Raw genomic sequence first — 22958 nt, 5'->3', positions numbered from 1 at the left:
CAGCATGTGATCCTTTCTAGAAATAAGATCTCTACAGAGGTTTTCATATAAAATGAGTCCAATAGCGTAGATCTCATCTAGCTTGACGTGTGTCCCCTATGAAAAGGAAAAACATGAACACAGAGGTAAGAACCTGGGAGACCAAGGCAGAGAGTTGGGTGATGCACTTGCCCACCCAAGAACAGAAAACCCCAGAATCTAGGAGAGAGATACAAAATAGACTCTCCTCTCAGCCTTCAGATGGAAGCAGGCCTGTCATAGCCAGTCTTGGATCTCTACCTTCTAGAACTATAGAGATGAAAAAAAAAATGTTACTTCAGCCATATGGTTGGAGGTACTTTGTTGTGTCAGCCCTGGCAGACTAGTATACTCAGCCATGTTCTTCCATGCCTACTTGCTGGGTGAGAAAACCTGACACCTCTGTTTCCTTACTCTGCCATCACATTCACCCCCAATCAGCTTCTTACACTTAAATTTTTAGGCATGAGAGTTAGAAACTCACCTTTGGAATTGCCATTTCCTCAAATGCAAGGTTATTACCCATGTTCTTCCTCAATTCCTCAAAGAAAATCTTTTCTTCATTGCAGATATATAGAAGGATATCCAACATTGTTCTCCTAAGCCTACGCAAGTGCAGGATCTTATAGGCTTAGGAAAACAGTTTTGGATTTTGTGTTACATGCATAAGAAAGCTATTAAGGATTTCAAACAGGAAAGCAGCAAGTTCTGATTTGAATTTTTAAAGGTTTTCTACATCTGTCACTGCAGGGAGGCAAAAACAAGCAGGGAGAATAAGTAAGATTATTATGGGGGGAGGCTTGAGATGACTTAATAAAGAGAATATCTGCATCTACCAAAACCAGCAAAATGTTTCAGAACAAAGAAAGAACAGCATTTCCAGAGATTGTTGGAGGTAAGGTTCAGCAAGGAAGTGACAGGAACTAGAAATAGCACAGAGATTTGGAAAAGCAGCAGCAGCAGAGAGGGGGAAAAAACACATCACTGCTACGTTGGCATCATGACCGGGGGACACCATCCTGCTGGAGAAGAGTTTCTACATATAAAATATCAGAACTGGGCCTGGCACATTGGCATAAATGTGCCGGGATCCCATGTGGGCACCAGTTCTAATACCGGCGGCCCCGCTTCCCATCCAGCTCCCTGCTTGCGGTCTGGGAAAGCAGTCGAGAACAACCCAAAGGGTTTGGTACCCGTGTGGGAGACCTGGAAGAGGCTCCAGGCTCTTGGTTTCAAATTGGCTCAGCTCCAGTCATTGCAGCTGCTTGGGGAGCAAACCATCAGATGAAAGATCTTCCTCTCTGTCTTTCCTCCTCTATGTATATCCACCTTTCCAGTAAAAAAAAAATATATATATATATATATATATAAATGTGTGTATATATATATATCAGAACTGAGAATATTAACTGAAGGAACACTTCAGTGATGAAGTGACAAAACTGCAAACAGCACAGAGACTCTGAAAAGCGGGGCAGGAGGGGCAGAGAAAGAGAGAGACAGAGACACAGACAGAGAGAGGCAGAGAGAGAAAAATTACATAGTCACTTCTGCCACCACCCAGAGTCACCACTGAACATGCCTATCCTAGCACCCTGGCTGTGGACAACATCTTGGCACAAAGCAGGCATTTACATAGTAGAGCTGGGGAGGCTGAGAGAAATAACTATCGGAAGGAATAAACCAGATCTGTGAACAGCACAGCCATTCTGAAGGCCAGTGGTGAAAGAGGATCCAAGCAGAACACCTGATGCCGTTACCCTCTGCTCCTTCCCAGCAACCCTGCCAGGGGACAGTGCTATCACCCTTGCCGCTGCCAGAAACGGGCAGCTCTACTATGGGAGAATTCTATAAACCCAGTGGGCTTTAAATCAGGTAAGAGGGTTCCTGGGATCTAAGTAACTACTTTGCTTCTAATTAATGATCACATTCTGTTTTCTACCTTGGTTCCCCAAAGTGTCAGAAGTGAGCTGCTTCCAAGGAGCTGCTAAACTCTACCTATCTTAGAAGGAAGCAGTCTCTCTTACTACCAGAAGCCCCGAGAGACAGCAAACACATTCCAAGAAGAACCCAGGCCCATGTGAATCCTAGGGCTGCAGGAGTTCTGGGCATGTCTTGGAGCTATATTTGCTGGCTCTGTGGCACACACAACCCCAGGGGCTCAGACCTGAAACCTGTTCTTTTTATACTAATAAAAACTTTTAGGAAAAGAAAAATACTTCAAACATATGCCAAATGTCCTACTAAAAAGGTCTCATAAGGTTGGATGTGTGAGTGTGGGAATGTGGATTCTTTGAAGCTGTTAGCACAGCAGTGCTACTCCAGAGGTGGTAAAAGGGATGGATGTGGTCACCTTGCGAATGCATGCAGATAAAGAAGGGAAGTGATGAAAGGCACACTAATACTTGGTGATCAGAAGAATCCAACAAAGCAAGATTGATTTCACAAATCCAAGGGAGAGTTTAAAGTTTTTAGAAAGATGTGATCACTTGTGTTAATGCTGAGGAGTTGGTAAGATGAAAGGTGAGTGTTGCCCCTTGGGATCATTAGGGTTGTTTACATTCTCTGTTATTTGAACAGTCTTCTTTTGCTGTTTTCTTCTTTTTTCTTGTTTTGCTGGTAAGGCAAAGATAGAAAGACAAATAAAAGGGAGATGGATTTAGACAGGGAGAGAAGGAGAGGATGATGGAGAAGAGAGGGAGGAAGTTTGAAAGGAAGGAGATGGAGGGAGATAGAAATGAAGAGAGGACAGAGAGAGAATGCTCTTCCTTCCACTGGTCCACTGTCCAAATGGCTACAACAGCCACGTATTCAATCTGACCTCCCAGGTGGGTGACAGAAGCCCAAGTCCTTAGCCCATCACTCTTTCCCCAGCTGCTGCTTCAAGTGACTGCCCTTCTAACTTCTGAACTAGCCCAGAGGTCTCACACTGACATGTGCCTGAGAGTTAACAATCTAAAATGTATGCTTACATCATGCCTTATGTACGGTGTGGGCTACTTAGGGGATTTTCATGGTTATTATTTTTACGATTAGCCATTTTTGTCATGAAGCCCAAGTTTAGAACCAAAACCCTGTTAGGGATACAATTACAGTTTTCCACAGCTGTTTCTAATCTATCCTATTATGATTCCAGAGATAGGGAAAAGCAGGGTCAGAGAGCCTATGCTTTACACATCCCTCTTTGTTGTTTTGTCTCTATGGAACTCAAAAGAAATCTCATGGCATTTCCTCCTCACTTTTCACAAAGCAACAGTAAAACGAAGAAAACCGAGATTGCATTGCTTCTAACTAACCCTCTTTTTTTCTTAATGATTTCACTAGTCTAACACAGCATTACCAATTCTCTTTCCTTTTGTTCAGCACTTTATATCCAAATACAACTTACACAAAAGTGCATGTCAAATGTTTCTAAGCAAACAATTTGGTTTTTCTTTAAAAGTGTTAAGGCCTTTGGCATCTAATTCTGGGAGGTGATCCATGTCCTGTGTGAGAGTACTGTCTTTGTTTAGGGCAGAGATTGGCTCTAAACATTAACAATCTTAGACCAGGGGCTCCCCACACCAGAAAGACCAAACAGATGACTTAGAGGGAGTCTTTGGGTCATGTGATATCAGTTTACCTGCAGACTGCAATCAGTCAGGTGGGAAATCAACTAATAAGCTATCGGTTGTTTATGGAAGCCCAGTAAGAGATGAGTTTTGAATGTTGATGAACTTTTGTAGTTTGCAATACTCCAATGCATGCTGCTATACTTCCATTCCACACACCCAAGGGAGGGCAGATGTCCTGACTCCGTTGGGAGCAGACAACAGAAGCCCTGTCTTTGGTGCTCTCCTGAGAGAACTTTGCCAGTCTATTTCCTTGCTTGGTAGACATTCCATTTCTCCTTCCCCTGTAGCAAACTGTACCCATGAGTATAATAGTTCTTAATGAGTTCCTTAAGTCCTTCTAGAAAATCGTCAACGCTTAGGGTGTTTTCAGAACCCTCCAAATTTGCAGTTGGAGTCAGTATCCCATAAAAACACCAGTTCATGTGCTGGCTACTTCACTGCCAATCTGGCTCCTTACTTATGGCCTGAAAAAGCAGTGGAGAATGCCTCACATTCCTGGGCTCCTGCGCCCACGTGGGACACCCAGAAGTGGCTTTTGGCTCCTGGCTTCTAGCTTCAGTTCAGCCCAGCTTTGGCCACTGTGGCCATTTGAAGAGTGAATCAGTAGTGTGAAGATTTTTCTCTCTTTCCTTCTGGTTTGTAAATCTGTTCAAATAAACATAAGTAAAACTTTTCAAAAATAAAGGAAACTGTGAGGTCTGTGCCCTCAAATCTTGCTTTTTGTCAAATTCTGGGGAAACTAAAAAATCTACATATTATTGTCACCGCTCACAAGAGGTGATCCTACTTTCTAAAAAGTTCTGTTCTTTTAAAAAAAAGCTATTTAATTATTTGAAAGGCAAAATTACAGAGAGAAGGAAAGACAGAAAGAGAGTGGGGCAAAGGGAAATCTTCCATATGCTAGTTCATTCCCTGAATAGCTGGGGCTAGAACAGACCAAAGCTCATAGCAACCAGAAACTCTATCTGGCTTTCCCACATGGGTGGCAGGAGTCGAAGCACTTGAGCTGTCTTCTGCTACTTTTCCAAGTACATTAGCAGGGATCTGGCACAGGAACTGAGTAGCCAAGACTCAAACCAGTACCCACATGGGATGCTGGTGTCACAGGTGGTGGTTTAACCTACTACTCTACAGTACTGGCCCCTGTTTTTTGTTTGGTTGTTTGAATCTCAAAATATATTTTGAGCATTGGTATTTTGTCATTTCTTGAATTTGAAAAAAAGTAATTCCAAAAACATTCAGGAACAGGGGAAAGAGAATGGACTTCACAAAATAATAATTATTCTGATAATTAGCTTGATTCTATGATTCTCCTTTGTGTTGCTCTGAGTATAAAATGAACCCAGAATGCAGAAGTTGTTGGTACTTCCTTAGTCATATTTTACGTAGACTTTTTTGGGTTTGGGCAATCACAGGAGGATTACCTGAGGTTCCAAATTTATTCCAGAATCCAGACCTCAGCCCAAAAGAGTTGCGTAGAGCAGACAAGCAGCTAAGCAAGAACGGTTTCTTGAATGACTTATGTGAGCTGCCCCCATGTTTGGAGCCGAGTTCTAGTCACAATAAGTGTGTTTTGCTTTTATTTTCAGCTTGAATAAATAGCATGATGTTTGTAGGTGTCTGTCTGCTGTATGTCACTGAGAACATTGGATGTGAAGGGTGCAGGTGCACTGATAAGAAGATAGCTGCCTAAGGAGGTGGTTTGGAGTAAGAGGAGGAAGTGCCAGATAGGGTATAGGGGTATCTCTTTGATCACCCTTGCGATCAAAGATGGACCAGCTGTTAGCCAGGAGGGAACAAATTCCCTTTCCTTTCTCTTTATCTCAGTTAGATCTTCAAGTGCAAAAGAAGAGGGGTGGGGAGAGAAACTGGAGTTTCTGGCTTCCCCCGAGATGTATAAATTAAAAGCATAAATAAACAAAGTAGGTTGCACAATTTTAGAGGACTGTTGTTGAAATGAGGAGAAAAAAAATGTGCAGTATATGAGCATATGTGTAGTCATCAGTGTAATGGTTTCTGCTAAGTCACATATGGGCTGCTGGAATTCCAACAAAACATATAAACCCACACAACACAATTTGCTGCTTTTCCTTTCTCCTCACCGATCTGTAGGAAACACATTTGTGGCCAGCTAACGCAGGGTGAGGCAAGAGTCCAATCTACCATTTGTGGTAATGTGAAGGGAGAAAAGGGCATATAACCTCAATATTTCATGATTGACATTTTTCCAGGAGTTACCCATTAGTTGTTGCAAAGTGTACTGATTTCCTTTTGTTGAATAAATCACTCCAATATGTACCAACTTAGAACAACAATCATTTTGCATTACCTCTAATCATTCCTGTGCAAGTTAAAACAGGGCATAAAATTCGGGACCCCAGATGGAAGTTATAGGGATTGGAATAATCTGAAGGTTTACTCTTTTTTTTTTTGTGGAGTCTAGCTAGAACTTTGAACTGAAACATCTATATGTGTGTTTATTAGTAAACACTTAAGTACCTAATCCTTCAGCAGGTTTCTATTCTCCATAATACTGATAGGTCATGCTGTCTACTTTATGCAACTCTGGTACATGACTGTTAATTAGATTTCAATATTTTAATTTTATTAATCTTTTACATTTCATTGGATTTCCCAATTCTGTTTTTCTTTTCTATGATCTCACATTAGTCTCATTAGAATCTTCTTGGCTCTCCATTCTAACTCTTTCAGTCTTTCCTAACTTTATTCCTTTTTTTTTTTCCTTTTCTTTCTAATAAGAGAGTATTGGTAAAATATTTTGTGATGTTTTCCTCAGGTAGGACAGGCTGTGTAAGTTTGGGGCAGGCTTGTCTTTTTTTAAAAAATAAGCTTGGTGACTGTGAGTAGAGTCTACCAAAATATAAAATGTTTCTCTTCACTCCTCTGCTCAAAAAGTCTTGTTTTCATGCTTGTGTGCAACACAGAATTCAAATTACTCAGTCTGGCATACAAAGTACTTTAGAATCTGCTTTGCCTTTCTCTGTAAAGTCCTATTTTAGAGTGTCGGAGCTGGGGTCAAACGAAGCCCACTGGTCGGGCATGCATGTCTGGGTTCCAGCCACACATCCATCCTTAGCTGCTCAACCTAAGTCCACCAGGCCAAGCAGACTTCAGCACACCTTTTGTTTTTTCATCATTCCCATTCTCCTCCAACCTCCCCATTTTTCTTCTAGACTTCTTGTCCTATACCGTTTTCTGCATTTCTCTAATCTGGTATTTAGCACTACTGCCATCTCTTCACGGAGCCAATACTTACTGTCTAGTTGTGGTGAGGGCCTTGCTGTGCGGTGGAGTTAGGTAAAAAAACAGTGTTACTGTGCTGAGTATGCACCTGCGCGGGTTATGAATTGCAAACAAAGAAACACTCTGGGCTAAGGAATACTCCATGTTGGTGTTGGCCACGAATCTCCCTCCCCCAGCTGCAGGAGGGAGGCAGGCCACCTCAGACTTGTGGGCCCTAGCCTTCCTCACTCAATTAACCATTGTGGAGTTGAAAAAAGCCCGAAGGGTACTAACCGCCCCCTATTTTTTTTTTAAGCTTAACTGATTAAAATCACTTACTTACATTCCCACTGGAATGAAGCACAGCATCGATGTAGGATTCAGCTGTCAGTAGACACCAGTATTGACTTCACAGTTTACATGTCATAACATGTAGCTGAACTGAATCCTCCAAATACAAACGTGCTTCCCCAACCCTCACCCTCCTTTTCTCTCTTTCTTTCTTTCGTTTTTTGCCTTTTTTCCTGGAGTTGAAGGAGCCAGGTCAAACTGGATTATCCCTGAGCTGGGGCATGTTGACAGGAAAAAAACAAACAAAAAAACCCACAATGGATTTCTAATTGCGCTTAAGGTGGCCTCGCCTTTTTAAGCTATCCAGTGTAGCATTCGCGAGGTGGACGCGGGATGCCTGACAGGTAGCAACCGGCAGACCGGCACTCCCCGCCGCCCAGAGCCTGCCGGCCCTCAGCGGCCCGCGGGAACCTCACCCACGCCCACGTCCCGCCCGCTTCCGGGATGTGGCCGCGGCCAGCCGTCGCGTAGGTAGTGACGTTTCAGGCCCGCTCCTAGACCCCGGAAGTGCAAGTCGAACTTGCTCGGGGCGCGGATCCCGAGAGGGAAAGTCATAACAACCGCACGAGGGAGTTCTGCAGGCGCACTGGAAGGCCACGCCTCCTCCCGCCAGCCCCCTCAGCCCTGTAGCTGGGGGCAGAGCTCAGGTAGGACGATGCCTGGCGGGGTTGTCTGCCTGGTGTGAGGGGCGCGCGGGGATCGTGGTCCCCGGGGCCTTCTCGGCGGGTCCCCCTGACTCGGGGCTGGGACCCCGGCGAGCAGCCGGGCTCTCTCCGCCTGTCCCACCGGGGTTGGCGGGGATGACCCGGCTGGTCTCGCCTGGTTGCCCCGATTCCCTAGGGCGCGCTGCCCGGGGGGCTCTTCCCCCGAGGGGAGCCCCGAAGGCCTCTGATGGATGACGTGCTCGCGTGTTATCCCACCGCAAAGTGTTCTCCACTGCCAGTGCCTTACAAGAAGTCCTTCGTTGAACGTAGAATTCCGCAAAACTTGTGAGGTGTCACGGCGTTGGTGGGACTTTGCATGGGGATGCAGTGTGAAGTCTTAGCGTTTTTGACTTTGAAACAAAGGTGTGTTATGAAAAGCAGTTTTCTCCTCAGCCAGGTAGATGACACTCTCAGGGTGCTCCAGGCTGTGTATCCATTGGACTGTGGAACCGGTCACTTGTGTCTAAAGTTCTGTTTCATGCCAAACACTGCTGTAGAGGCAACGTTCATTTGTTGTTCATCTTCAGGTGTTTAGCAAAAGCAGTTGCAATGTGCTGTTAGTACGTTATCCATTTACCTGAAAGCTGTGTCAGGTGTATTCTTTATTTTTAAATATTTGTTTTAGGGGCTGGCATTTGGCATACCACCTGTGATGCTGGCGTGCCATATTAGCGACCTGTTCTGGTCCCAGCTGCACCATTTCACCAGCTCCCTGTTAATGGCTTAGTGAAAGCAGCAAAAGTTGCTCCAAGCGTTTGAACCCTTGCCACCCACTTGACAGACCCAGAAGCAGCTCCTGGCTTTGACTTGACTCAGCCCCAGTGGTTGCTCCTATCTGGGAAGTGAACCTGCAGACAGAAGATCTCTCCCTGTCTCTAACTCTTGGTTTACAAAATACATAAGTAAATCTTGAAAATTATAAATGTATTTAGTATTTGTGGGAGAATGCTCTCATCTGTTGGCTTGCTGGTTCAGTGCACAGGAGTGCCCTGGCCTGGTGTGGCCTGAGCTGGAGTTGGAAGCCTGGAACTCCACCCAACTCTCCCCATTCAGATGGCAGCAACCTAACGACACCCAGGGACTCCCAGGATCTGAAGGAAATGGAGACTGGAGTCAGAACGTGGAGTTGAACCAGGTGCTCTGATGTGGTAAAAAGGCGTGGTGGCATGTGTCTTAACCAGTAGGCTAAATGCCTACCCTTATACCCGGTCCTTCTTTGTTCCACATGGGAGTGACAATTATCGTCTACTTAGAAACTGAGTCAGAAAGTACTTTTAAAACATTAAAAATAGTATTTTTTTAAGAGGCACAGCAACAGAGAAAGATCTTCCATCCCTTGCTTGATTGCCTATATCTGTCCTGGTAGCAGATCTTAGCTAGGCTGTAGCCAGAAGCTAGGAACTCGACCCTTGTCTCCCACATGGGTGGCAGGGACCCGAGCGCATTGGTCACTTTCTGCTCTCTTCCTAGTGCAATGATGGGAAATGGAGCAACTGAGGCTTCCGTTGGTACTCAGGTATGGAATGCTGGTGTAGCAAGTGACGGCTTAACCTAACCGTGCCAGAGTGATGCCCCTAGAGCAAGCGCCTTTTGCTGTACTGCACCAGGGTATAGGTGTCAGTGCTGGTCCCACACATCTTTCTGACTTTTCAGTCAGATGTTCTTGCACTGAATGAGTAGCTCCCTTTGTTCCTGCTGTCCTCAGCTTTCCCTTTTCTCTATGGAGACAGTCTCAAGTCCCAGCTCAGCAGGGAGGCCCCCATGCTCTTCATTGAGCTCTCCTTTACTCACTTGTTTGTGTCCTGTGTTGCTGCTTGTGTCAAGGTCAGATGGAGTTTGCTCAGGAGTCATTGATGAACTAGGTATGCCAACTTTACTTCTAACTCATGCTTTGGTATAAAATAGAACAAATTTACCATTTTAACCATCTTTAGGTATCTTTTTGAGTGACATTAATCACATTAATAGTGTTGCACTAACATTCATCTCCAGAATATCTTCATCCTCCACGACTGAAACTTTGGGCTCTTTCGGTACTAATATCCTATTCTCTATCTGCTTCATTTCTATACATTTGACTGTGTAGCCAGTGTAAGTTCAGTCATGGCTTATCTGCTCCATGTTATGGCATCTCTTATGATATCCTTTCTCATTAAGACCAAATGTAATAACCAAATGTAATGTATGCAAAGCTACGTTCTGTTGATCCATTCATTCATCCATGGACTTAGGTTGCTCCCACTTTGGGCTGTTATGAATAGTGTTGCCAGGACATAAGTGAGCAAATGTCTCTACTGTTGTTCCTCTTGGTTATCTATCCAGAAGTGAAATTGCTAGACTAGTGTTAATTTCATTTTTATTTTTTGGTCATAGTGTTTTCCATGCCACTTGCCCCATTTACAGTGGCATGAGCAATGTACAAGGGTTCATTTCTCCATGTCCTCACCCACAGTTCTCTGACTCTTCAACATACACATTTTCTCTGTGTGTGTTTAGTTAATTGCTATCATTATGGTTGTAATGTATCTTGCTGTAGTTTTGATTTTCATTTTGCTAATGACATGATGTTAAGCTTCTTGTCCTGTGCTTTTTTGACTACTAATATATCTTTTTGAAGTTTTATTACTTTAAGATCAGACTTAAATAACCATTTTCTGAACTTTGGTGTATTTTTTTTTCAAGAATGAAGGATGTTGTCTTTTAAATTCTAAACCATGATAATTGTCAATACTATTTTTGGTAAAGATTGTTTTATTTTTATTTGAAAGTCAGAGTTACAGTGAAAAGGAGAGGCAGAGAGAGCTCCCATCCACTGGTTCATTCCTAAAGTGCCTGCAATGACTAGCGCTGAACCAATCTGAAGCCAGGAGCCAGGAGCTTCTTCCAGCTCTGCCACATGGTTGCAGGGTCCCAAGAACTTGGGCCATCCTCCACTACTTTTCCAGGCACATTAACAGGGAGCTGCATTGGAGTGGAGTGCTAGCACAAGAATTGGAGCCCAAATGGGATGCTGTGCCTGTGGGTGGAGGATTAGCCTGGTGAGCTGCCTCACTGATTCCATTGTCAAAACTCTTGATTTATTTCTGTAGACTAGGTATTTGTACTAACTCCAAACTTAGGATAAAAGAAGCCATCTTTGGTTTTAGATCGTGTTAAAAACAGTTTAGAAAAGCCAAAGGGCATCCTGGCCTGCTTTGATTTTTAAAAAAATTTTAGTGAGAAGGAGAGAGGTGTATTGATCGTGTCTGTAAAGTGGATTTCCTTTGCTAGGAAAGTGGGGTGAGGAGGACACAGAAGTGCCAAAATGATGAAGAACAGAAAAATAAAAGAGTATTGGGTGGAAACCTAACAGGTGCATATGGTTGGATGGAGAGTGCTGAAGATCAGGCCCAGTGATGCAGTATGAGCTGCAGAAATGACAGCCACAGCAGGGGGCCCCAGCAACAAAGGCCCAATCCACACTAGAGCTCTGTAGATGAGGATGGGATGGGGCTTGCATGAGAGAGTGCAGCTTGCCAGATCCATCTTGGCACGTGTTTCCGAAATGAAGCACTTGGCCCTGCATAGTGCAGGAGGACCCACGTAGCTGAGGTAGTGTGTGCCAGTGTGTGTGACTCAGCTGTCATTGTGGATGGTGTGTACCGCCTGTAGTTCTATAGGAAGAAATTAGTTCCTTCAGATCATGCGTCACCTTATTTCCATTCACAGACTAATGAGGTTTGAGTAATTTACTTGAGTATATAATTTGCCAATGTTAGACAGTGCTAACAATTGTGGATGCATAATCTGTTTAAGAAGCAAAGTTTGTTTTTTAATCCAAAATGTCTGATTGCTGTTTAGTTCAAGACAACATATCTTTTAAATAAATATTGTTATATTTTCTAGATTATCATTTATTTAGAAACATTTGGGATACTGCATTTTGCTGTTTTGGATATAAAACTTATTTAAGTGAGTAATCTTATTTAACACTTTTTAGCAAGTTAAATCTGGTTAATTTACTACACATGAGGTAGTATGGGGCTGACTTGCGAAAGTTTCCACACATAAGTTGCACATAATTCAGTGTTGGTCATTTTGGGCTAGTTTCTCCAATATTGCTTTCTTTTTTGAGAAAGCATTCATTTATAATATACATAATTGAGATACATTTTTGCTTCAGAGTGGGTATCACTGTGAAGACAATTCATCAAAGTAAAGCATTTACTGAATGTCTATTTCTTTGTAGCAGATTATGTATTTTAAAATATTGTCTGGGTGGCTAATATTCTTAGGTTTTCTTCGCTAAAGATTAAAGAGGATAATGCAACTTTCAGAGGAGGTAAGGGAGATGAAGTGATTATCCATCCATTGTCCCTTGCCAAATTGGCCACACCAACCAGGTCTGTCTAGGTTGAAGTCAGGAGCCAAGAGGTCTACTCAGGTCTCCCACATGGGTTGCAAGGGTTCAAGCAGTTGGACCATCACTTGCTGCCTTCCTAAGTGCTTTAGCAGGGAGGTGAATAGGAAGTGGAGATGCTGGGACACTAATTGACACTGATGGGGAATGACAGTGTCTCAAGCGACTACTTAACATGCTCTGCCCCAGTGGCTGTCCCACAGAAGGACATTGCACATAGGGAAATAATTCTCACCCACTGATGTCTGTGAAGACAAAGGGTTCTTGGCAATTTTGGGAATTATAGTAATTGGAGAAAGATGTAGGAGCCAAATTGTGGGAATGGGATGTGCATAAGAGGTGAGGAGAGAAGCTTGCTGAGGAACTTACCTTGCAGCACAGACTACTGAAGAGTATCTCTTGACTCTGTTTTAGTAAAAAGTTTGTGTTTGCTTTTGGTTAAGAAGCTGCTTGAGATGCCCTCATTGTCCATTGGAGTACTTGGATCCAAGTTCGGGCTTTGTTCCTCGTTCTTGTCTTCTGCAAATGTATACCATGGGAGGCATCAGGTGGTTGAGAAAAGGAGTAACAGCGAGACAAAGTTCTCCTATCTGTTGGTTCACTCCCCAAATGGCTATAATGGGCTATGGCTGGGTTGATCCGAAGCCAGGAGCCAAGGGCTTCTTCCTGGTCTCCGCATGGCTGCAGGTGTCCAAGGACTTGAACTGTCGTCTGCTGCTTTCCCAGTCTATAATCAAGGAGCTAGGATTGAACTGGAGCAGCCACAAGACTGCTCTTGTGAAAACCAGACAATCTGATAACAGCATTGTTCCACTCTTGAGTCAGTCTAATAATACTGTTTTGGTAGCACTTACATCCTAGCATAGATTTGGATGGGAGACCCTAAAGCATTAGCCTTTTTGAAAAAAAAAGCTTTATTTTATTTTTATTGGAAAGTCAGATATACAGAGAGGAGGAGAGATAGAGGAAAGATCTTCTGTATGATGGTTCAATCTCCAAGTGATCGCAGCAGCCAGTGCTGTGCCAATCCGAAGCCAGGAGCCAGGAACTTCCTCCAGGTTTCCCATGCGTGTAGGGTCCCAAGGCTTTGGGCCTCAACTGCTTTCCCAGGCCATGAGCAGAGAGCTGGATGGGAAGCAGGGCTGCCAGGATTAGAACCAGCATCCATATGGGATCCTGGGCGTGCAAGGCAAGGACTTTACTCACCACACTATCACGCCGAGCCCTAGTCTTTTTTTTTTTTTTTTTTAAGCACTGAATAATATCTCATTGGATGGACTGAAGTATATCTGTTCATTTGCTGAAGGATATCTTGATTGCTCTTAAGTTTTGGCATAATGAATAAAACTGCTAGGAACACATTCATGTGCTTTTGTGTGAAACTTAAAAAAAGAGAGAGAGAAGAGAGAAGAGAGACAAGGAAAGAAAATCTTCCATTTATTGATTCACTTCCAAATGGGCACAATAGCCAGGGCTAGTAAGTGCCAAAACCAGAAACTAAGAACTCATCAAGGTCTTACAAGTTGGCAAGGGGACAGTTCTCTTTCTTTTATTCTGCTTGCTCTATCTTAAAAATTTTAAAAGGAAAATAGATGTTAAAAATTATGATATGCCATACAAACCAAAGATGTGCTTAATAATGAATTAGCAGGCGTGAGAGAAAGAACACAAACTCGTGCACGCATTCTCTGGCTCACTCTTTCAGTGCCTGAACAGGCAAGAGGCAGAGACTGATGCTGGGGAGAAAGCTAGCTGCCAAGTCATTGCTGCCGATTCCCAGGATCTGCATGAGCAGGCAGCTGGAATCAGGAGCTTGGAATTGAAGCCAAGCATTCCAGTATGGGACGTGAACATCCTAATTGGCTACCTAATTGCTACACAAATGCCCCTGATGTGTGCATATACACTGAACATGTGCGTGCGTACATACACACCAGCCATATTTTAATTGATAGCTTTGTTAAATTTTTATTTTGGAGCACATGCATGTCTGAATTGTATTCTTTCCATATGTGTTGCCACTGATTCATTTTTTAAAATCCATTTTCTGATTGAGGGGTTCCCTATTCCATTGAATATGCTGTCTAATGAATCTTTGTGCTTCTCTCATGAATTTATTTTAGGGTTTACTCTACATTTCAATTTTTGCTTTTTCTTCTAAATGTCTTTATTCAAAATTTACTAAAAAAAAAACAGTTTATAGATTAAACACACTAGAATTCTTGAGTCTGTGCAAACTACTGATTGCCTAAGAAATCATTTTTAAAAGAGAAGGGATGTCATCATATTTCAGATCATTTCAGCACTTTGCACAAGCCTAGTATGTATAGTATCCATGTGTCAAAACTGTTAACTGGATTGCTGAAAGAACCGACCTGCTTCTCTGGCCTCCCTGTATGTAAACTAGCTGATATGTCTCTTGAATTAGCAAGAGTCTTGCAGCTTACTTTGGATTCTTGGAGAGAGAAGAAAGGAGAGAGCGAGAATATGTGAAAATGCAAATATGTGTAACTATTTAAATGTAACAATTGTGAAGATGTATGAGTATTTTCAGAAATTGTAAAACAGAATTCATCAGCCACCTCAGGAGTAATGCCAAAGGTTTTTAAAACTTCAAAAATTTACAGTCTGATTTTAGAAAATTGTTTTGTGGCTCAGAAGTGTTTGAGGTTCTGTTGCAAAGTTAGTGGATAATATTTCAAATGAACAAAATATAACCTTATTTAAAATTAAATATAGGCTTTTAAGTACTCAGGCTAGGCCTACATGCTAATTCTTTTTAGTCCAGGCTGGTTTATAATTTTGTTGCTGCAAATTTATGTATCAGTGAAGGACAGTGGAATCAACATCTGTTTTTCAGTGAAAGGAAATTTAACTCTCATACAGAAAAAAGCAGTATTTTCAGTATTTGTCATACAAATGAGTTTAACAAAATATTATGTTGGACAAAGCACCAGATAAAGTGTTTTATGCTTGTTTTACTCCCATTCTGAAAGTCTTCCCTCCAGAGGCTACTATTACAGCATTTCCCCCTTTCTCCTTATTTCAGAAAACAAGGAAAGTTATTTGTTTCAGAATTAAAGCCCATTTTAAAAAAAATTAAAGCCTATTTTTTTCATTATTTTGAAAGACTGGCAAGTGATTATCCGTGGAAAATATTCTTTTGTGATTTGATGAACATACCCTTTAGCAGCCAAGGAGATTATTTTAAGTTAAATTCTTAGCTCTCATCTTCCATTTACAAATTGCTTATATTTGTCCCTTATTTTAACTTTTAAAAATTTAGTAACAAGTGAGGTTCTTGATGTATTTTCATGATCTGTAACTACCCTGAAGTTTCCCGAGTACCTGTGTATAATAGCTTCTTCTAGGATTTGTTTATGTGCAGGAAACCCACATTTCTGATTAAATAGTAGCACATGATCTCCTTAGAAAAAAACGCTCCAGGTAGAAGGTAGTGCAAAAGGTACTGCTACTCAAATGTTCGCACTTTCTTAACAGTTTCATTTATGATCTACTTAATGTATTTGGCATATGCTGTGGATAAATAAATTATGAACAACCAGGGCATTGTATATGATTGTGTATATGTAAGTGCATGTGCGTACACACACGGTCCTTCTCTAGGTAATGCTTGTGCAAATTTGTAAAGTGCAGTAATGTAATTAGCACGAAGGAATTGATTGCTCCCCCACCCAGAGTCAGAACACATCCTATCAATAACTTGCATTGACTTGTATGCTTTGCCGCTATTCATGCTGCCCTGAGCGCTTTCCCACTGGTAATGACTTCTATATTTCATATGGATTTTTCTTCCAGTTTTATCAAAAACTTGTGATAGCAGTGAGTTGTTTAATTTGCTTCTGAGCTCATTATATATGATACCATATTATTTTTTCAAGATAGATTTATTCACTAGTAGTTTAATAAAATCCTCCACATTTTCCAGTGTCGACTGTGCTTCTTTCCCTTTTGTTGCCATGTAACATCTGCTCTGATGACGTACTACAGTCTTCTGCACTGAGATATTCTGACAACACTTTCATCCATCTGTAGAATCGCCCCCCATGATGTTGTTGCCTGATATTCATTTCTCTTGTTTGACTAGAACTGTCCTCTGTGCTGGCGGTGAATCTTCTGTAGCTGTCCCTTGCTCTCCAGGATCTTTCTGGGGAAAAGCTGCAGCTAGTTCACAGATTCTGAAGTAGACCTGTGATGAAATCCACATGGGGAAAGGCCTGCGATAACAGCAGTGCCGGTGACTTTCTGTGCCAGTGAACCATCCTGAAGTGCACCGCCAGCCCCGGTTGTTCCTCTGGTGATCACATGATTTGCCAGTGTATCTTGACTGCAGTGTCTTGACCTGAGTGAGAATCTCCTTTTTGATCCCCTCTCCCCCAAACTTCTGGTCCACAAAAACTGTGGGAGATCATAATATTTATTGTGGGCCATTGCATCTTGAAATTATTACATAGATATTCATAATGAAAAAAAGTGTTGTGAAGACATTTTCAGGGCCTAGTGCAATGGCTTAATTAGATAGTCTTACCCTTGCAAGTGCCAGGATCCCATTTTGGCACTGGTTTGTGTTCTGACTGCTCCACTTCCCATCCAGAGGGGGAGAGAAATATTTCATTTACTGATTGTCTCCCCAAATGGCTACAATGGCCAGGGCTGTGCCAATCTGAAGCCAGGAGCCAGGAACTTCTTCCAGATCTCCTACATGGGTCCCATCATCCACTGTTTTTCTAGGCCATTAGAAAGGACCTGAATTGGAAGTGGAGGAGCCAGGAGTTGAATTGATGCCGATATGCTAGCACCACCAATAGAGGCTTAGCTTGCTACACCATTGCACCAGCCCCAGATTTCAATTCTTGACAAGCATCAGTTAGATTTATGTACTGTTAGATGGTGAATTTAGAGGACTAGGGAACCATAACCGATATGTCAGTGCTTCTGATCCTAATCTTGTTGGAGGTTGTTTACAAGACAGTGATGGACAAGAGAGGCGAATTACCACTGAATGAAAACCCCCTTGCCCAGAATCACGACATATTAGGCTAGGATGCTATGATATAGCACAACCTTATGAATTGTATCTTTTATACCTAGGTCCTATTGTTTGTTGCTTTAGTCTGTCTGAAGCAGGCCTGCACAGTTGCCAGCCAGTGATAGGTGCATTTAAAGAAAGTCTGTAAGTGAACCTGATACTTGTCATTTCTATTTCATAGAAGAAAAAAGAGTGAGTGAAATGATTCAGTATGCTTCTTTTCAGGACTGAATATTGACTCTGGGCATTACAGTAAGGGAAGAAGAGACGGAAAAGAGAGCCTTTTAATAGACATAAGGTACATTACCCTGATGCAAGTCTATCTTTGGACTATGAAAATAATCACATCAAAAAGCAACCAAATACTCATTCTTGCCTGCTTTCAACTCCTGAAACCCTGAATCTACTTTCTACTTCTGTATATTTACGTCTTCTGGGGATTTTGTGTGAGTGAAAGTGCATGATGATTTGCAAAAGACTTTCATACCTTGGTATACTGTGTTCAAGGGAATGCCCATTGTAGTGTGTATCAGTACTTTATTCCTTTTTAGGAATGAGTAATATTCTGTTGCTTCAATTTACCACATTAAAAAAATTTTATTTGTTTTTTTTTTGAAAGACAGATTTACAGAGAGAAGGAGAAACAGAGAGAAAGATCTTGTGTCTGCTGATTCACTCCTCAAGTGGCTGCAGTGGTCAGAGCTGAGCCAATCCAAAGCTAGGCGCCTGGAGCCTCTTCCTGTTCTCCTGTGAGAGTGCAGTGTCCCAAGGCCATCATTGACAGCTTTCCCAGTGTATAAGCAGGGAGGTGGAGTAGCTGGAAGAGGAAGCAGTGTTCATTTGGGATCCTGGCACTTGCGGAGAGAGTTTGCCAATTGAACCATTATGCTGGACCCCGATTTTTTAAAATTCAGCCATCAGTTAAATTAGTGTGTGCTTTTGGCAGTTATACATAATGGTTTTGTAAATATTTGTATGTGCATTTTGTTATGGACATGAGTTTTCATTCCCATGAAGTAAAATTGATGGATCATGTCATAGTTCAATGTTTGATTATTTTCAAGAAATTCCCAGCTGATTTCTGAAAAGTGGACCAAGTATAGGTGAAGGATTCAATTTCTCTGCATTATCACAAATATTTATTTATTCTTTTTGATTATAGCCATCCTAGGAAGTGTGTCTTGGTTTTGAGTTTCATTTTTGTGCAAACTAGCAACATTGCAATATTTTCCTGAGCTTTTTGGCTCGTTTGTATATTTTCTTTGGATAAATATGTATCCATGTCCTTTGCCCAGTTTTTAATTGTGTTGTCTTTTTATTGTTATTGCCAGAGTTCCTTATCTATTCTGGATATATCTTGTCTGTTAGACTCAACAATATTTGTTTCTTGTTCAGAAAGACACATGGCAAGGTATATTTTACAGCTTGGTTTTTTTTTTCCTAGAAGCAAATGCTTAAAATTTGGAGTAAAAATTTCACCATAGATTACTATTTAAGAAAGAGAGGAGAAGATTGTGATGAAAGGAAATTGAACTTCAATGCATACCTAAGAAGCCTGGCAGTGTGTTCTGGAGCAATTTTGACTGTCTGGTCTCCCATTTCAGAGCAGCCAGTTGCCCTTGTGGAGACTGTGGGGGCTGCAAAGTGGTTGCGCCTTAGCTCCTGAATTGTGAGTGCTACATTTTTAAATCAAGATTGAGCTTCAGGTTAACAATTTGTGTCAGAAATACTAGGTAACATGCTTCTAAGTCTAGAAAGTTTTATGGTGACTTTGTAAATGTTTTATTAGTGCATTTCATGGTATTGGGTATCTTCAAAATACTCTGAAGATAGTTTCTATTTAATAATGCTTACAATTTAGATCATTTATAAGGTTGTGTTTACCTAACAATTACAGTCTGTTAAGTAGTTTTTATGACATTTATATTTAATATATAGAAGAAACTTTGAATATAGAATTTTCTAAAATTTTGAGCATATTCATTTTTTTAAAATACTTTTTGAATTTACTTGAAAGTCACAGAAACAGATCTTTCATTTTGTGGTTCACTCTCCATGTCCCTGCCTGCAGGAGCTGAGACTTGGACCAGGGGAAGCTCAGAGCCAGGATCTCAAATGAGTCTCCCATGGGAGTGACAGTGACGAAACTATCTGCACCCTCACTGCTGCCTTCTAGGGAGTGCATTGTCCGGAAGCTGGAGTCAGTGTTAGCTAAGACATGAACTCGGCCACTCAGTGGATGTGGCCGTCACAAGCTGCGTTTAATGACTCTGCTAAACACCTGCCCCAAAGATGGCACATTCTCGTGTGTTATTATTTTTCATTGAATGTATCCAAGTAGTGTGTATAAAATTGTTTTGTTTCTGGGAATTGAGTTGATTTTACTTATCTTTCTGGGAGTTTGAGCATAATTTATTTCTTTGGAATTCAATTATTCCAGGTGCTGTATAGATTACTAATTTTGTAAAGAGGTTCATTGTTTGGAAAATGTTCTCCTTGACATTATTTTATATATATATATATATATATATATATATATATATATATTCATTCATTTAACTTACTTGAAAAGTTGAGCTGGTGAGGGAGGTGGAGAGACAGACAGAAAGAGAGGGAGGGAGAGAGAATTTTCTTCATCTGCTAATTCCCTCTCCAGATTGCTACAGTGGGGCTGGGCCAGGTCTCCTATATGGTTGCAGGGATCCAAGGAATTGGGCCATCCTCCACTGCTTTCACAGTTGCATTAATAGGGAGCCGGATCACAATGAAGCAGCCAAGACTGGAACTGAACCCATATGTGATGTTGGCATTGCAGGTGGTGATTTAACTTGCTGTACCACAACGCTGGCCCACATTCTTTCATTTAATCATAGTGCTCACCCACATGTTTTCATTACCTAGGTTACCGCAGTTTTTTTTTCAAGGTCACTTAGCTGCTGTGTGCTGAAAGGGGGACTAAAAACCTACATTCATCATTCCAGACCTAGTACTGTGTCATGGTGCTTGGCAAATCACGGATAGTTTTGGATAGCTTGGAATTGGTCTGAGATCAACCTTGATCCAGATATGATTGCATGCAGAAGCCTTTATTTTCTGTGTAGCAGGGGCTGTGTTACCATGGGCTTTGTTTTCCGTCTACTCCAGCCTCTAGTGTTGCCCAGGGTCGTTATGACACTGTTCTTTGCTGGTGAGCAACATGGGTGTTTTCACCATAATTTGGATGAGTCTTTTGGTTGTTCATAAATCTTGGATATTGATGTCACTTATAAGCAGCCTATTTGATTTTGATTTGGAGCCAGTTTTAGTACAATTCTTTGAGGTCAGACCAGAACCATGCTGCTCTTAAGGGATTCGGAAAATTAACCGAATTAAGCTTACTCTGTAGATCTTTTTGTTTCCTTGATACATTCAGAATATGAGGTAGGAAAGACCTCTGTTGAAAAATTGTCTGTATCTTGTTTGTATTTAATACCTACCTAAAAAGGAAATGTGAGAAAGTAATACCTCTGTGTTTCCTTCTTTTCATTTTATAAGCGCTCATGCTGTATTTTTGAGCACACAGGGAAAATAAATATTCTGTCTCACATTTTGAAATGCTGACTAGATAAAGATTACACATGACAAGTTATTTATAGCTTTATTTATACATAGTTGATTCTCTGTTGGAATCATAGAGAGGGAGAAGATATGATAATTGCTTTGTGTAGTTCACAGAATGAAATCGCAAACTGAGATATTTCGAATCTAGTTTGTACTGTAACCATTTCTAGAAAGCAGTATTTAAGCAACAGTGGTTATCATGAAGTATACACCATGTCAACTGTGTCCCAATTCACATCAGTAAAAACCTTCCACCACTTTATTTCCTATAACCTACCCTCCATCAGATAATGCCAAATAAACTATGTCGAGTGCATGTATTAATATATATCAAATGTACCAAACAGGTTGCTGGCTGCATTTTCAGTGGTGTTTATCTGTGGTCATGCAGGTTATAACTCTGAATTTTTATTAGGAAAACTAAATTGAGAATTTATAATGTTTCTGATTTAGCATCAGCAGCTGTGTCACAGCCATGGAAAATAACTCAAGAGGGTGAAAATCTTCTAACCCAGTGTGTAAGAAGCAATCGATGAACTGCTTTTGCTTCATGCTTCTTTTCTTTGCACCTGTAGGGTTTAGGATTGCACGTAGTAATTCAGTGTTTCCTAGCTTATAAAGCACCATTGCAGTGGGCTGCTGTTTGACTTTTTAGGTTGTTTCACATAACATTAATTAAAACACAATGAAACACTCATCTGTGTTATTCTAATTGGCAAACAGACCATTTGGTACCAATGAAAAATAGCCCTATTAGTTTATATTTAGAAAATATAGTGCGTTAACAAAGGACTGGAGTAAAAAGAAATCACGAAAGCCTGCACAGAGTTCATTTAGTTGTGGAATTGTTAGCAAGGAACATAGTGGCCACTGTTATTAGTATATGCCTCTTCGATTTCTGCTACAAGGTAATATATGATAAATAGTTGCTAGTGGAAATTGTACATGAACTTGAAGAGATCAGACTGATTTCTGAATGTAAATAGGTACCCATTACAAATATTGCTTTGTGCTAGCGGTGTTGTCATTGTCCACCTGTGTCCGATGTATTTTGTTTTGCTTATAGTTCAATTTAACCAGTAGAAAGTAAGCCCCCAAGCATTCAGTGACCCCTCTGTTTTGTTCAGGATTGCACATTGTCTGTGCTGCAGACTAAGACATGTCTGTTCATGGAACAGAGACTCTTGTCAAATTCATAGAATTTTGAGTTACCTGTTTACAGAATAACAGCTGCTTCCGTGCCAACTGAAAATGTTTTCCTAGTCAAAAGTAATCTTACGTTCCATTAATACCTTTTAGGAAGTCACATGTACCATTGAGTATTAATAATACTATTTGTAATAGCAATACTTGACTATACACGTACTTAATAATATTTAATTTTCAATCATTAATAAGAAGTGTGAGCTATACATGATGAACAAGAAAGCATGATCTTGGATGCTAAGCAGCTTGCCACAGGCCAAACATCTGTTCCTAAGTGGTGAAACTAGAATTCATTTACAACAATTAAAAAATTTAAGCTTGCATATGTTGATAATAATAGTATTTACTTATTGGTCAGACACAATACTAAATGTTTAATACTTAGCCTCACTTTAATTTTGTGAGGGGAATATGACTATCATTTCAATTCTGAGATGGTAGGAAATGAGGCCTACATATGACTGGTTAATACAAGAGTAGGGTTCTGTCCTCTTTAATTGTATCACCAGCAGTTAGGGTTTGGAACAATTCTAGTTTAAACATATTTACACTCAGTGCTAATTTTTGATTATTACTTTTTAAAAACATTTATTTATTTTTATTGGAAAGGTGTATATGCAGAGAGAAGGAGAGTTAGAGGGAAAGATCTTCTGTCCACTGGTTCACTCCTCATGTGGCCGTGGTGGCCGTAGCTGAGTTGATCCAAAGCCAGGAGCTTCTTTCGGGTCTCCAGCATGGGTGTAGGATCCCAAGGCTTTGGGTCATCCTCTACT

The 22958-nt window shown here is 41.2% G+C and overlaps 1 protein-coding gene across 5 annotated transcripts in view; it reads left to right on the top strand.

The window, feature by feature from the left end:
• The first annotated feature begins 7722 nt into the window (after positions 1–7722).
• Positions 7723–22958, top strand: part of FAM172A (family with sequence similarity 172 member A) — a 270353-nt gene continuing 255117 nt past the window's right edge. For 2 of the 5 annotated variants that reach the window (XM_040986044.1, XM_040986041.1), the window contains exon 1: positions 7724–7873. The gene's annotated coding sequence lies outside the window, so the exon portion shown is untranslated. Of the gene's footprint in view, positions 7874–17117; positions 17524–17604; positions 17678–22958 lie in introns of those variants that run through there. The other 3 variants (XM_040986042.1, XM_040986043.1, XM_040986040.1) reach the window with 3 other exon arrangements.

This window comes from Ochotona curzoniae, unplaced genomic scaffold (assembly GCF_017591425.1).
Source record: "Ochotona curzoniae isolate NIBS_2020 unplaced genomic scaffold, NIBS_Ocur_1.0 contig_4501, whole genome shotgun sequence".
Lineage (NCBI taxonomy): Eukaryota > Metazoa > Chordata > Mammalia > Lagomorpha > Ochotonidae > Ochotona > Ochotona curzoniae.
This window is presented reverse-complemented; position numbering and strand designations above follow the sequence as displayed.